This window comes from Gossypium hirsutum, chromosome A06 (assembly GCF_007990345.1).
Source record: "Gossypium hirsutum isolate 1008001.06 chromosome A06, Gossypium_hirsutum_v2.1, whole genome shotgun sequence".
Classification (NCBI taxonomy): Eukaryota; Viridiplantae; Streptophyta; class Magnoliopsida; order Malvales; family Malvaceae; genus Gossypium; species Gossypium hirsutum.
In genome coordinates, this window is record NC_053429.1 from 105,261,517 (window position 1) to 105,276,470 (window position 14,954).

At 35.6% G+C, this 14,954-nt stretch overlaps 1 non-coding gene across 1 annotated transcript; it reads right to left on the reverse strand.

The window, feature by feature from the left end:
• Positions 1-14,113: 14,113 nt before the first annotated feature.
• Positions 14,114-14,220, reverse strand: LOC121231211 (small nucleolar RNA R71). Its single transcript, XR_005929277.1, has one exon. It is a non-coding gene; the product is annotated as a small nucleolar RNA R71 (small nucleolar RNA).
• Between the last annotated feature and the right edge of the window lie 734 nt (positions 14,221-14,954).

Here is a 14,954-nt window from a genome sequence, read left to right on the forward strand (position 1 = left end):
TTGAATAGTGAGATATGATGGAGTTATAAAGGATATTTGTTGGGATGTTTGAGTATATGTGTATTTTCGGTCAGGTTACAGCTTATACATGAATAAAAATGTGAGTTACGAATATGTGGGTTGATGATATGGATTATACATGTTAATATGTGATTTATATGTGTTTGAAATGCATTTGTGAATTAAATTAAGTGATTATTGCTTATGAAATCAAGGAAATGAGATATATGTGCATACTTGTAGAAATGTTTATGTATTTGTTTTAAGATAAGAAAATGATTTTTATAGACCGATGCGAAATCAATAATGAATTACAATTGCTATCAATGAGCTAATGTCTTTGTGGATATAATTCAATAAGAGAACGTTATCCTAACCTATTTACCGGTAAGATTTTCGGGGACGAAAATTTCTTAAGTGGGGGAGAGTTGTGACAGCCCTAAATTGACCCTAGTCGGGAAGTGGTCTCGGGACCACTAAGCCGAGTCACCGAAGTATTTGAATGTGATAATTATTGTCTAGAATATGTGAGTATGAATGTGTGAAAGTTTTAAGCCTCGATTTAGTCGATTGCATGTGAACTTAGTTAATAGGACGTATGTGTGACACTTTTGAAATGTGATAGGTTAATTTATAAGGACCTATTAAAGCATGTAGTGAAAATAATGGCTTTGCATGTCAAATACTCTTTTTTTTTTATACATAGTGGCCGACCATGATGGAGCATATATTAGAATATGTGGTAAATTTCCATGAAGTGGTCATTATTTTATGTAAAAGAAAGGAAATAATAAAAGAAATACTAAGGATAATAAAAGAAAAAAAAAAAGGGGTTATCACCTTGTTCTTCTTAGCCGTACAAGAAGAAGAAAAAGAGGGGGTGAGGAAAGGCATTCGGCCTTTTGAATGAAGAGAAGGTTAGTAAATTTTGTTAATCTTTCTTTTGAAATCTTAGTTTGTTCAGGTTAATCATCATGTTTTTCTTACCTAGCCATACTAAAATTTTAAATTTAGAGTGTTGGATGGAACTTTCGGTTATGGTATGTGTGAGAAGAACTTGGTTTTTTTTCTTACCTTTAAGTTTTGATGGATAAAGAAACAAAAAGATTGTTGATGAAAGAAATTAATGTGTTAAGAGATTATATGAAACTTATTCGTGTTTATATATGTTATATGCATTGAAAATGGTTGATGATTTTGGATGTGATTAGATTGAATCGGCCATGGTATATCCATATGTATGATTTATGCTTGTTATGTTGCTCATGGTTAAAACGATTCGGCAATGGTTCATGTAAAAATAAAATATACATGTGAATTTGGTTAATATATTTGGTTGAGGTGTTATACATGATTTGGTATTAAATGCTATTAGGTTATATTCGAACATAGAAAGAGTTTATTTTGATATGCTTATTACATGGTAGGTAAGATTTGTGTTTTGGATATATGTGTATATTTGGTTAATGATTTATTCTTGTGAAGTATAAATTTGTGACATGAATTGAGTTGGAAGTTATTATAATGTACTTGTGCATTCGGGTATATGATGAAAATATATGAGATGGTTATAATCAACTTTGTGATTCGGCTCTTGCACATATATATATTTGCGCATGATGTATTGGTATGACATATATTATCTCAAGGTATATATTTATATATGGTGGTGTTTCAGTTATGGAGTAAATGATGGATGCGTATTGAGTTATAATATGTAATGCATTAGTTAGTAAAATATATGTCATTTATATGTGGTATTAAGTATATAATTGGCCTCAACATAGACATGCATATTCGGCCACATGAGATGGATTGGTGTTGCATGTATTCGGTTAGAGGCAAGCATATTAATGCTTTTATCTTGGCTTAGATAATCGGCTAAAAGAGAGTGTGGGCTAAAATGTTGAGTTTGATTCATGATTTCATATATATGTGACTCTAATGTCTAATGAATATATGGGTTAAGTACCTTGAGTTCTCTTTTTGATGTTCAAATGATTAAATCAATTTATTTGTTAAATTAGACTCAAGAGCATAGATGGGCAATTTTGGATAAAGAGAAAGTAAACGAATAGCCGTGGATATCTAGTCGTGGACCACTTCCGAGGTAAGTTTTAAGTGATTAAATGTTGAGTAAATTCAATCATAATAGGACATAATGAGTTGATTTAATAAGATATGATGTGGCCATGATATGTCTTAAACTCAAATGGTAAGTTCATAAGTGTTTGGACATGGAAATTTAAGAGCAAATTGTAATAATTTGCTTTGGATAGCAGCAGTAACGTGATTTTAGAAAATCACTATAAATTGTTGGTGTGGAATTATAGGCTGAATAAAATATGTAATCAAAGCTTAGTTAGTCTAGTTTCTCATAAAAGAGACCGTGGAAGCAAAGAAATTTCCTATAAAGAGATATTTAAAGTTGCGTGGGACAGTGTCAGAATGACTCCGAAATCCCCTGTTCTGTTTTTGGAAAATCATTATAATTTGTACAAAAATGGTTATAAGATAAGATTTATATGCTTAGACTCCTTCATGAGTCTAGTTTCAACTGAAATCAAATACAACACATTATGAATTCTGTACAATAAAAAATTTGATTCGTAGTGAAGAGTGGTCAGATTAGTCAAACAGTGAAACAGGGGAAATTTTAAGACAAATCTGGTATTGATTGGCCAAACCTAAAATTCTGGACATTTTATGGATGGAAGATATATGAGTATATATTCAGGGAAAATTAACGGCAAGTGATTTGGAGTTTTGTTCCTCCAGTTATAAATAATTTAGTGACTATTGCTCAGGAAAACAGCTCGTAGTGAATATGTGATTTTGTTGTAAACATGGATAAAACTTGTTTTAGTTGCTCATAAGCTATTGATTAAACCGATACGTGAATTCTAAATCGTGATATTGTAAAACGATATATGAGTGTTAGACGGATCTTTGATATTAAAATTTGTGAAATTGTAGGTTTATGAGTATTCGAATATGAAATGATAGTATGGCATGAAATTGAATTATTCATTGGAAAATGATTGATGTAGATTCGGCCAAGACAATGTGTATACATGATAGTATATGTGGTATGTGAAGTATATTTGGATAATTGTGATGTGAATACATGAAAATTTATATTTTGATTTAGGATTTTATGTGATGAATGTGAATGTGTATATATGAGATAAGGCCGAATGGCCAATGTGATGAATGTGAGCATGCATATGTGTGATAAGGCCGAATGGCCAATGTGGTGAATATGAACATGCATATATGTGGTAAAGCCGAATGGCTAATGTGAAATATGTATGAGATATGTATATGTGGTAAAGCCGAATGGCTAATGTGAAATATGTATGAGATATGCATATGTGGTAAAGCCGAATGGTCAATGTGAAATATATATATGAGATATGTATATGTGGTAAAGCCGAATGGCTAGTGTGAAATATGTAGGCGATGTGCGTATATTGTGGCCGAACGACCAATGTGAAAGGTGTGTATTATTAGATATTTGATGAGGCAAATGAATTACAAATATGACAGTCGATGTGAATGTTGTAACATGTGATTAAATGTACATGAAACTTGGAAATATATTCCGGGTAAGACCCGATGACTACGTGTGGAGATTATGTCCGGGTAAGACCCGATGACTACGTGTGGAGATTTTGTCCGGGTAAGACCCGATAACTTCGTGTGGAGATTTCGTCTGAGCTAAAGGTCTCGCCGATAATCTGAGTAGAGGTTAAAGCTATAAGACTTCGTAATAAGAATTGCTTATAAATATATTCAATGCGAAAGGTTAAACAGGTATGTACTCCAAGTTTATATGTGAGCTTCATTTGAACTAAGTCATAAGGTAGTTATGTGATGCATACGAGAGCAATCTATGAGACTATTCCTATGATTATGTGACATCGGATCAGTGTGAGAGGTTATGTGAAATCATACAATATATTTATGTCACATGAGCTCACTTTTATGTGAAAGTTTATATGTCTATTGTATATGATGAGATGTGCATATTCGGTAAAGGGATGGTATGCCCGAAGGAAGAGTGAAATAAAATATACGAACAACTATGTTATAATTTGATTGTTATCTGTTGACACTGCTTAAAACTTACTAAGCATTGTAATGCTTACTCCGTTTACTCTGTTTCCTCTATTTTATAGATCTCATTGCGAAGCTACAGGCTCGGGGATCGTCAGCAACTAGTCACACTATCACTATCCACCGCTTGTTACTGTTATGTTTAGAATTATTTTATGGCATGTATAGAATAGACTAGTGGCGGAAGAATATTTTTGGTTAATGTATATAAGCCATGCGAAAATGGCATCTGTTGAATGTTTACTTAGTGAAGTTTAAATTTCACCTCTGGTTGTGCTTAGTACTTATTTAAATGAACGATCTTTATTTCAAGAAAAAGTTCAAAATTTTTCTGTTCTGACATGAGTTACAAGTCCGGTAATGCCCCTTACCTATTCTGGCGACGGTTACGGGATAGGGGTGTTACAGCAAACCTTTTCATTCTATGAGTTTGGTTCCAGGCATTCGATATTTCACGAACTTTCTTTTTGTAATTATCTCCCTTGTACACAAATTCGCACTGAGCTAACCCGTGTGTTACTGGCGTAAACTATCTCGATCTGTACTATCTTAATACAAGAAAATGAGCGTACCCGATAGCCCCCTATATTCCAAGCAGGGTAACCCAATCAAAATCACCACACCGATATTGAATCTCGTCTGAGACCATCCAAGGGGCTCTCCATTCGACGTCTTCGTCTTGTAGATTTTGGAGAATCATCATCCATTTCTCTTCCATAAAATCATCTCGTCTTGGCATAGCCACTATCTCTTTCAATGTCGAATAGTTTTCGGAGAAGATTCTATATGAGATGTTCTCCACTTTCCAAAAAATGGCTGTGGAACCATGCCAGTAAGAGTTGTGTGCATCCAATGAATCTCCCTTCGCCCACTCTTCGGCAAGCGTTCAATGATTTGAAAGTTTTGGCCAAAATTATGGGCACGGGTGTGACCTTTTTATTAAGTCTGTCAAATAAATCATAGACCGCCTCATCTATATGCCTCAAGGCCTTGGGAAAGATCACCAATACATAAATGCTCAAAGTGAAAACGTCAACCCTTTTCTTCATATCAGGATGCGCTAGGATCAAGCCCCTCAAATTTCTCCAAGGGATGCACTTACAATCTCCTTTTTGCTTGATCTGGGCTGTAATCCACTGGTCGCTCATCTTGTATTGTTCATAAGCGTTTTTAAGAATGTCCGGACATTAGTAGCTCTTGAATAAGGCTTGTCAGTTTGAATCTTTGGGCAACGGAGTAAGGCTGTGTACTCTTCCACAGTAGGTACCAAATCCACTTTCCCAAAAGTAAAGCAACTATAAGTGGGGTTCCAATACTGGACGAAAGCTTGGAATAAGTGCTCGTCCACCTTGATATTGAATAGATAGGGAAAATCACCATAATGACAGTAGTATAGTTGTTTGATCTCGTCATCCCACTGACACCATATTTCTTTCATCTCTTGAAGATTATTTTGGGTTACGTTGATACGAATGAAGTCCCACAACTACGACACGTACCCTTTTTTAAGACTATCACCTTTCCCTTGCTACGTTGTCTCGCCCCATATCCGGACGACCGCATTATCCTCCACTTTATCAAGAAACCCCTTTTCCATAATAAGTTATCTATTTAGCAACCAAATGTGAATCAACACCTTTTTTGTGATGAAAATGTCATGCAAATACAATCAATTTAAAACAAAGCAAGTTAGTATTTCATACACAATTTAAAGAAAGCAAGGAATAATAAATAAAGCGCCTGCTCGGGAAAACACTAGGGTTTGGTATAGCTCTACCTAAGGTGGGCTCCTACGGTTCACTATATGCGATTCGGTTCTAAAGTAAAGGTACCTGAACCAGCAGATTCCCCGATCCTCACCCATTATATGCTCATATAGACCGAGTTCAGTTTAGGGGAATACATTTCCCTATGGCTACACAGAGATGAAAATCTCATGAAAACATAGATATAGATGTATTCCGAAAGCAATCCACTATCCTACACGGAGGTAAAAACCTCACGAAGGAATAGTTTCTCACTCCCACTTAAAAGGGTAAAATTGACTGATCATGCGATGAAAATGTGCAAAAATATATCAAAGCATACCAAAATGATGAAGATCGTAACAAGAACAGATGAAATGCAACGAGAGGATCAAAAATTTAAACCAAATTTTTAGGTTGACAAAAAGACAAAAAGTAATCAACTCGTGGCTTAACTTTCTTATTTTCGTCCCTAGTGGAGTTGCCAAGCTGTCAAAACCATTTTTTTGAAAAACAGGGTCGACTTTTATTTTGAAAACGAAAATGAAAATGGGAGTCTCCACCAATCCTTTTTATTTAGGTGTGATCAGACCACCTGGTAATTCAATCGTTTTAAAAAAAGTTTAATATTTATTAAAACAATGATTTTTTGTCTAAAAAATCCAGAAAACGGGTTCGGGAGTTGATTACAGACGAGGAAGGGTCAGCACCTGTAACGCTCCTTACCTGTATCCGAGACTAGGACAAGGTACAGAGCATTACTGTACACGAACATGACATTTTCGAGAAAATTTTAGGCTATAAAATTTCGCAAAATTTTTGTTCCAAAGTAAAACAAATCAATCATATTCATAATGTCCCTATTATAGACCTTCGAGGCTAAAAGCATACATTGGGAATGGTCCGGGACTAAACCGAGAATTTAAGAAAGTTTTTGGACAATTTCTAGGGTATGCCTCACACGCCCATGTGGAGGCAATGCACACACCTGTGTGCTTTGGGACACACCCTTGTCCCGTACCCGTGTGGAGGCAATGCACACGCCCGTGTTGTCACCGGTGCCCAAAAACTTAAACATTTTGTTTATGACATCATCATGCATTTAGGGAAACATGGCCAAGACACAGGTCCGTGTGCTAGGCCGTGTCCTCCACACACTTGAGATACACGGCCGTATTTCTACCTGAGTTTTTACTACCATGTACTCTGACCTAAAAACTTTAGGTGCAGGGGACACACGGCCATACCACACGCCCATGGGGCTGATGTGTCACACACGACCTAGACACATGCACGTGTATCTATCCATGTGGACCTTGTTGAGGCTATAAATCTAAGCTAATGGTCACCCTCTATAACCACTCATATTCGTGAACCTCAATGATGTTTAACATGGCCTAAATATGTCCGAGTACTACCATATATGGTTTATTGCATGGTAACCTCATCTCATCAGTTATGCACATGCTAACTCATCCTTTTTGTATTTAGGATTTCCATCTCATTAAAAAACTCATTTAGACTTGGCTCATTGTTATAACTCATTGTCAATTATGACCTAACCATCCCAAGTGATTTGGCCATATTTCATTTGTCTATTTATAATATACCACACTTAATCATCACAAGAACATTTAACCATAAACAAGCACAATTAGTAGGTCATAGCCTACATCAAAATGAGCCATGTATTATGGCCATATACAAAAAGAATAAGTTTAATATTTAAGCCTTTACATATGCCAACCAATGACACATATCACAAAATAACCAAAACCTATACATGCCATTGAAACAAAATAAAGTATTTATATACCAACGCAAGACAAGTTGATAGTGTAAGAGTATGCCCAAAGATCAATCAGGAGATGGTTGTAATAACATACTTGATTTATCATGTTTTAATATAAGGTGTTTCCATTATTATTTTAGTTTTTCCTTTTGTGTGGATAAATAAACTGTTTTATAATAATGTCCTGAGAATAATATGATTGTTCTTAAAAAATCCTTAGTCAAGTATTATTGCTGACTAGGACAACAATAATGCATTGGGACTAACATGTAGTTGATTGATGATAAAGAGTTGCCATTGATATGGAGTATCAAAATCAATGCATGAATATGTGTGTTAGAGAATAACATATTGGACTGACCCGCTATGAGTATGTTTCCTAGATTATTATGTAATTGTCACAACATTAATTATAGTGATTAATATGTCTATGATTCTCAGACTTGAGATCATCATTATCCCAACATCGTGAGTTGTATATTTTGATACAGTCAAATGTACACCATAACTGGTTGTTCTGTAAAGGCTAATGTTGGATATACCACAATCTATGTAGAGGGATATGGTTGATCAATATAGAATAGGTCCCTCCTACATAATGGGAGTAATATCTTAGGCCACTTGATTGAGTGAGATTAGAAATGCATGGCCATGCTCAAATAAGTTGATATGAGATTTCATACTTATTCGTATATCTTAGTCTACTCAAGATATCAAGAAACATGAGATGGACTATGCAAGTGTGACTATTCCATGACTTGTGGTCATTCCAGAGATAAAGGACTTAAGGATTAATGCGTGAAAGATAAATCATAAAAGGTTATGTCAAATCATGACTTCTTGTAACTTAGGTAGCAATGATGCATTGCTAGATGCCATTCATTGTATGTAACATTAGAATCGTTCTGGCATTACTGCTAACGTTACAAGAGCCTACAGGGTCACATCATATGGTTGAGATGATCGAAATAAAACATAGTTGGTATTGTTTTTGATTATCACATGAATTAAATTAATTTAATTGTGCAATAAAATATCGAACATATTATATGTACAAGAATGTTGTACACATAATGAGAACATAATTCTATTAATATATGAAGTTTGTTCGTATATAAATTTAAATAAATATAGTTTACCGAAATCTTTGTTATAATTAATGTAATCATAATTTTCGGTTAAAACATCATTATATTTATTTATTTTAAAATATTTGATATAAATATACCAAATTTAAAAAAGGGGAGTTATATATATAGATAATAACCCTAAAAAGGAAACCTAGTTTTTGTTTTTGAGTGGTCTAGCAGCTGTCAAAACAAAGAAATCTCTAAAAACGTTTTGGGGACTTCTTCCTTTCATCGTCAACTAGGTGGACTACGTAGAGGTCGGCATCTGAAAAGTTGCGACTTGGTTCGATAGTAGTTCGAAATTCTCGTTACCGAGGTGTCGTTGTCTACTTAGATTGAAGTTTTGGTAATTTCGAAACCATTTTCATTATTTCAGTTTTCCGATTTGTTTCTCGCACATGGATCCATGGTTAGATTGCCGAAATTTTTTTTCGTTGTGCCTGGGAGCATCGACAATCCAGCAGATAGTGTTGACAATGCTCTAATCATCTTCCAATCTTTACGAGTCCACGAGCTCTGTAAAATAGGGAAAAGAGAGGGGGTAAGCATTAATATTCTTAGTAAGTCTGGATAACGGGAAGTAAACTTACCAGTTATTTAGCATGCAACCATATAAGACATTCAGGCCAAACATTCATAGTAAAATTTCCTATCACATGTACTCAACCATCAAGTTAGTCACATGCCCATACAATGTAACATCCTTCATAGATGAGCTCATCAATTCAAACATGTCTATTCCCATTTAACATTTTAATCCCGTCGAATTTCTGGGAATCTCGATGGATATCTCGTCAAATCATGCAAGTGATCTTTTAAATACGCATTCCCGTGAACCTCACTTTTATGGCGGGATTACCAGTGCAAGCTAAATCCCCTACAATGACATATACTCCTACGAGTTCAGGTCTGAATTACCAGTCCAGGCTAAATTCAGATCCTATTCAGATTACCCGTCTGTGGTAAATTCGTCAAAGCACACATAGTCTTCGGGATGCTAGATCACTATAGGATCACCCGTCCGGGCTAGATCCTTTATACCATTATGTCATTTTCGAGTAATCCATCAAACATCCCTTTTTATTCAACCTGGACATTTTATCGTAACATTAATAATTCATGAGTTGTCATACAATAAATATTACTACTATAATTCATACATGTACATACATCTTTTATGTATTTAAAGATAGTTTACATTCGAGTTACACGAACTTACCTGGTAATTACTTAGGTTTCATATTTCAGTTATTCTGAAACCTTTCATTTTCCATGATCGATCTTTGGAATCGGTTCCTCGGGGTCTATATCAGTAAAAATAAATTATTAATATCTCATGTTATTTATTTCAGACCTAAAATTCAACCCAAGGCAAAATGACCATTTTGCCCCTAACATTTTAATATTTTATAACTTAGTCCCTAGGCTCGTAAAATGAAATACATGCAATTCCTTGGTTACCCAAGCCTAGCTGAATGTATTATAAACTCATACTAGCCCACATTTTTCTCTATTTCACATTTCTATCACATATTTTGTACATTTTGCAAAAAGGTCAATTTAGGGGTTTTTCATGAAAATCACTTAGGAAAAGATGTTTAACACACATCTAACTTTCATATTCCCCCATAAATCATCAAAGAAAAAATATGTCACACATGGGTCATTTTGCATATATGAACCCTAGCTTAAAATATGGATAGAAATAGAGAGAACATGTTTGAAGGATTTCAAAAATATAAAGAACATTAAAAACGGGGCTAGGAGTCACTTACTATTGAGCCTGGAAAGTGAAGAAACCCTAGCTATGGTGTCCTTTGGAATTTCAGCAGCAAGATGGAGAAGAATGGCTAATTTTTCCCTTCATTTCCCCTTTTTATTGATTTTATTACCAAATCACCAAAATGTCCTTCCTTACTAAACTTCCAAAATTTTCCATGCATGCCTATTTTTGTCCAAAAACTTAGAAATTGGGAAAATTACTCTTTAAGACCTTATAATTAATAATCTAAAGAAATTTCATGAAAATTGTTTCTAAAATCAAAGTTTTACGATTTATTCAATTTGGTCCTCAATTTTCAATTAGACACCTTACACTAAAAATTTCTTCATGAAACTTTAACACATGCTTACTTTCATATTCTAGGCCTCAAATAATCATAAAATAAATATTTTTTCATCAGATTTGTGGTCCCGAAACCACTGTTTCGACTAGGCCCAATTTTGGGATTTTACATTTCTCCCCCTTAGGGACGTTCGTCCTCGAAAGTCTTACCAGTAAACAGGTTCGGATATTGACTTCTCATGGTTTCTTCAGGTTCCCATGTGGCTTCTTCCACTCCGTGTTTGTGCCATAGAACTTTTACCAAGGCTATATTCTTGTTCCTTAATTGTTTGACTTCTCGAGCCAAAATTTTGACCGGTTCTTCACCATAGGTCATGTCCGGTCTTATAACACCCCTAACCCGTAACCATCGCCGGAATAGGTTAAGAGGCATTACTGGACTCATAACACAGATCAAAACCATTAACAATCAATCCTTCCATTTCAATAAACATAGATCATTTGTATTCAATGTGAACTTGAAATGATCGTACGAAGTTTAGAACATGCTTTCAGGATCAATTCGATAACATATGAAAGTTTTAGAACTTATAAAAAATTTCAAATTTTAAAAGGTCACATGCCCGTGTGAACAGGCCGTGTGCCTCACACGGTCTTAGACATGCCCGTGTGTCTAAGCCGTGGCAAAACAAGGCATATCTACTGACTTGATCACACGGCTACAAGACACGCCCGTGTGCCTTAGCCGTGGTCGAGCTTGACTTGGGCCTCACGGCTAGCCACACGCCCGTGTGCTTTGGCCGTGTTCGGGCCTAGCTTACAATTGTAGGGTACCATAGAGGAACACGACCGTGCAACATAGCCGTGTGTCACACACGGTTGAGACACACGCCCGTGTCTCTGCCCGTGTCGACAAAAATAGGCCATTTGGAAAACCAATTTGCCAACCCAAAATGAGTTAACCTGCAAACAAAGAAACAAGCGTATTTACTCAACCATTTTATCCAATATCTATACCAAATCATACATAATTCATGCTAAAACATTACCAATCATTTCCATTCTTAATTCATTACTCAATTCATACCAAAACTTAAACTAACATCATACCTAACCAAATGATCGATACCTGATAAACCATAATTTATACATATTTTTATCCCATGCTTAGCACATTTATGGATGATTTCTCCTCATTTGGTGAATTTGATGCGCCTAATCCTTTAATTTCATGTTTTATACTTAGGTGAGCATAGGAGAATAAAAAAAAGCAAGAAACGGGTTGAAAACGGAGAAAATGGACCAACATGAGAAATTAACATGGCCTGGACTTCCTCTTTGGCAGAATTGAAGCACGACTTACACGGGTAGACCATGCTCCTGTGCCTATTTAACAGCCTTGGCCACGGTCTGAAGCAATCGCGCATGGGCGTGTCACACGGGCATATCCCTATCGAGCCTAAGTACAGTCCTATTAGGAAAAGACCACTTTTGAGGGCTCTTAAGCATTCTAAAGCCTATTTAAACACCTGATGAGGCACTAGAAAAGGGGACACAGAGTAGGAGGCAAGGGATTACTCAAGGAAGGCTGATTGATCCATCTCAGAAGTCGGATTCATCATCAAGACTGAAGATCTCTTTTCAATTTCCTTTAGGAGTTTTGGGTTTTCTTTATGTTTTGTTATCTTTACTCTTTTTGAGATGTTTTCTTTCATAATTATGAACTAAACCCCCTAAATACCTAAGGGGAATGAAACCTAAGACGGATCTTGTTATTATTATCTGAATTGTATGATAAATATTTGACTTGTTCTTAATTATGTGTTCTTAATTCTTGTTTTAATATTCCAGGATATTGATTCAAGTTAACGTGCTTATTCAGAGGAGCAAAAGTCCCTGTCTAAGAGAAAATTTGTCATAATTAAGCGGAGTTGATTGCATGGCTAGAGATAGGGTGACAAGATTTTACCGGATCAGGGTGAAACCTAATAAGGGAGTTCATAGATCGAGTTAATGCAACACTAGCGTGTTAATTAGAAAGAGATTTCAATTAATTAACCTAGGGTTAGACGTTATTAGTCTCGAGAGAGATAATAATATAACTTAGGGATTTCTACGGATCAAGTCAAATGAATAAATCGTCTGATTCAGAGTTAAATAACAAGTGAAGTCTAGGTGGATTTTTCCTTGGGTATTGTCTTAATCAATTGAGAGTTAAATAATAAGTGAAGTCTAGGTGGATTTTTCCTTGGGTATTGTCTTAATCAATCGAGTTTTCCCAAAAGCTTTTCCCCAATTTTCTCTCTGTGAACACTTAGTTTAATTAATTAGTTTAGATAAACAAATCCCTTAATTTTTAGGCTAAATAATGAAAAGAAAGTAATTACTAGTACTCTTGGTTCCTTTGGGTTTGACAATCCGGTCTTGCTAAAGCTATACTACTGTTTGATAGGTACACTTGCCTTCATCGTGATAATAGTAAGTTTCAAAAGCGATTAATTATAAATTTTTAAAACTTATCACGAATATCACGTATCAAGTTTTTGGCGCCGTTGTCGGGGAACTAAGATATTAGGAACATTCGATTTTTTTTACTTTAGCCATATGTACTTTTAGTGCAATCTATTTTTAGTTTAGTTTTACTTTTTTAACTTTTATTTTATTTTCTTCTGACAAGTTTTTCTAGTTTATGACCAGAAGAAACCCGTCAGGACCATTACTTTTTGATAGTGAGATCGATCGCACAGCTCGCAGAAACAGAAGAGAAATAAGACGAAGCTGAAGAAACACAAAGGAAGAGCAAGAGGACGATACTCACACCACAATCAAGGAGATGGCTGAAAACTAGGAAAATCTGCTACCTCCTGCAATTGCTTCTAATCAGAATCCGCTCTGCGTACTATGTATGATTATGCTAAACCTTCTTTAGCAGGAATTGAATCAAGCATAGTTAGGCCTGCTGTTGCTGCAAATAATTTTGAATTGAAACCTAACACAATTTTAATTGATACAGCAATTTGTTCAGTTTGATGGTTTGCAGGACGAAGATCAGAGTGCTCACTTGGTGAATTTTCTAGAGTTTTGCGATACATTTAAAATCGATGGCATTTCTGATGATGCCATTCATCTTCGATTATTTCCCTTTTCGTTGAGGAGTAAAGCTAAACAGTGGTTGAACTCGTTACCCCAAGGGTCAATCACTACTTGGGAACAAATGACTGAAAAGTTTTTATTAAAATATTTTCCACTGGCTAAAACGGCTAAATTACGTAATGATATCTGTTCTTTTGTGCAGATGGATTTAGAAACACTCTACGATGTATGGGAGAGATAGAAGGACCTTTTGAGAAGATGCCCTCACTAGAGGTTACCACCCTGGCTACAGGTTCAAACGTTTCACAATGGCTTGAACCCTTCGACTAGACAGATGATTGACGTAGCTGCTGGTGGAACAATCAATAATAGGACACCTAAAGATGCTTATGAATTTATAAAAGAGATGTCACTGAATAATTATTAGTGGCAAGTCATGAGGACAAATCCAACGAAAACAGTCGGCATGTTTAACATCGATTCAGTCACCATGCTCTCTAATTAGGTAGAACTTTTGAATAGAAAATTTGACGGTTTTATTTGTTCTTCACAGGTTCTCCAAGTAATGTAGTGCGAAGCAAGTGGAGGTGGATCAAGCAATTCAGAATACCCACCCTATGGCCACAACATTAAGAACGAGCAATTAAATTACATGGGTAATAATCCTAGATCTCAAAATAATCCTTATAGTAACACTTACAATGTAGGTTGGAGGAACCACCCAAATTTCTCATGGGGAGGCCAAGGGAATTAGAGACCACCACCTCTAGGCTTTCAACAACCACCCTACCAATAAGAGAAAAAGCCGAACCTTGAGGAGATGCTAACAAAATTCATCTTGGTGTCAAAAACTCATTTCTAGAATACCGAGATAGCACTTAAGAATGAAAAAGCGTCGATCCAAGGGCTCGAAACTCAGATAGGACAGCTCGCCAAATTAATATCTAAACGACCACAAGGTAGCCTACCGAGTAACACTGAATGTAACCCAAGGGAACAACTCAACGCAA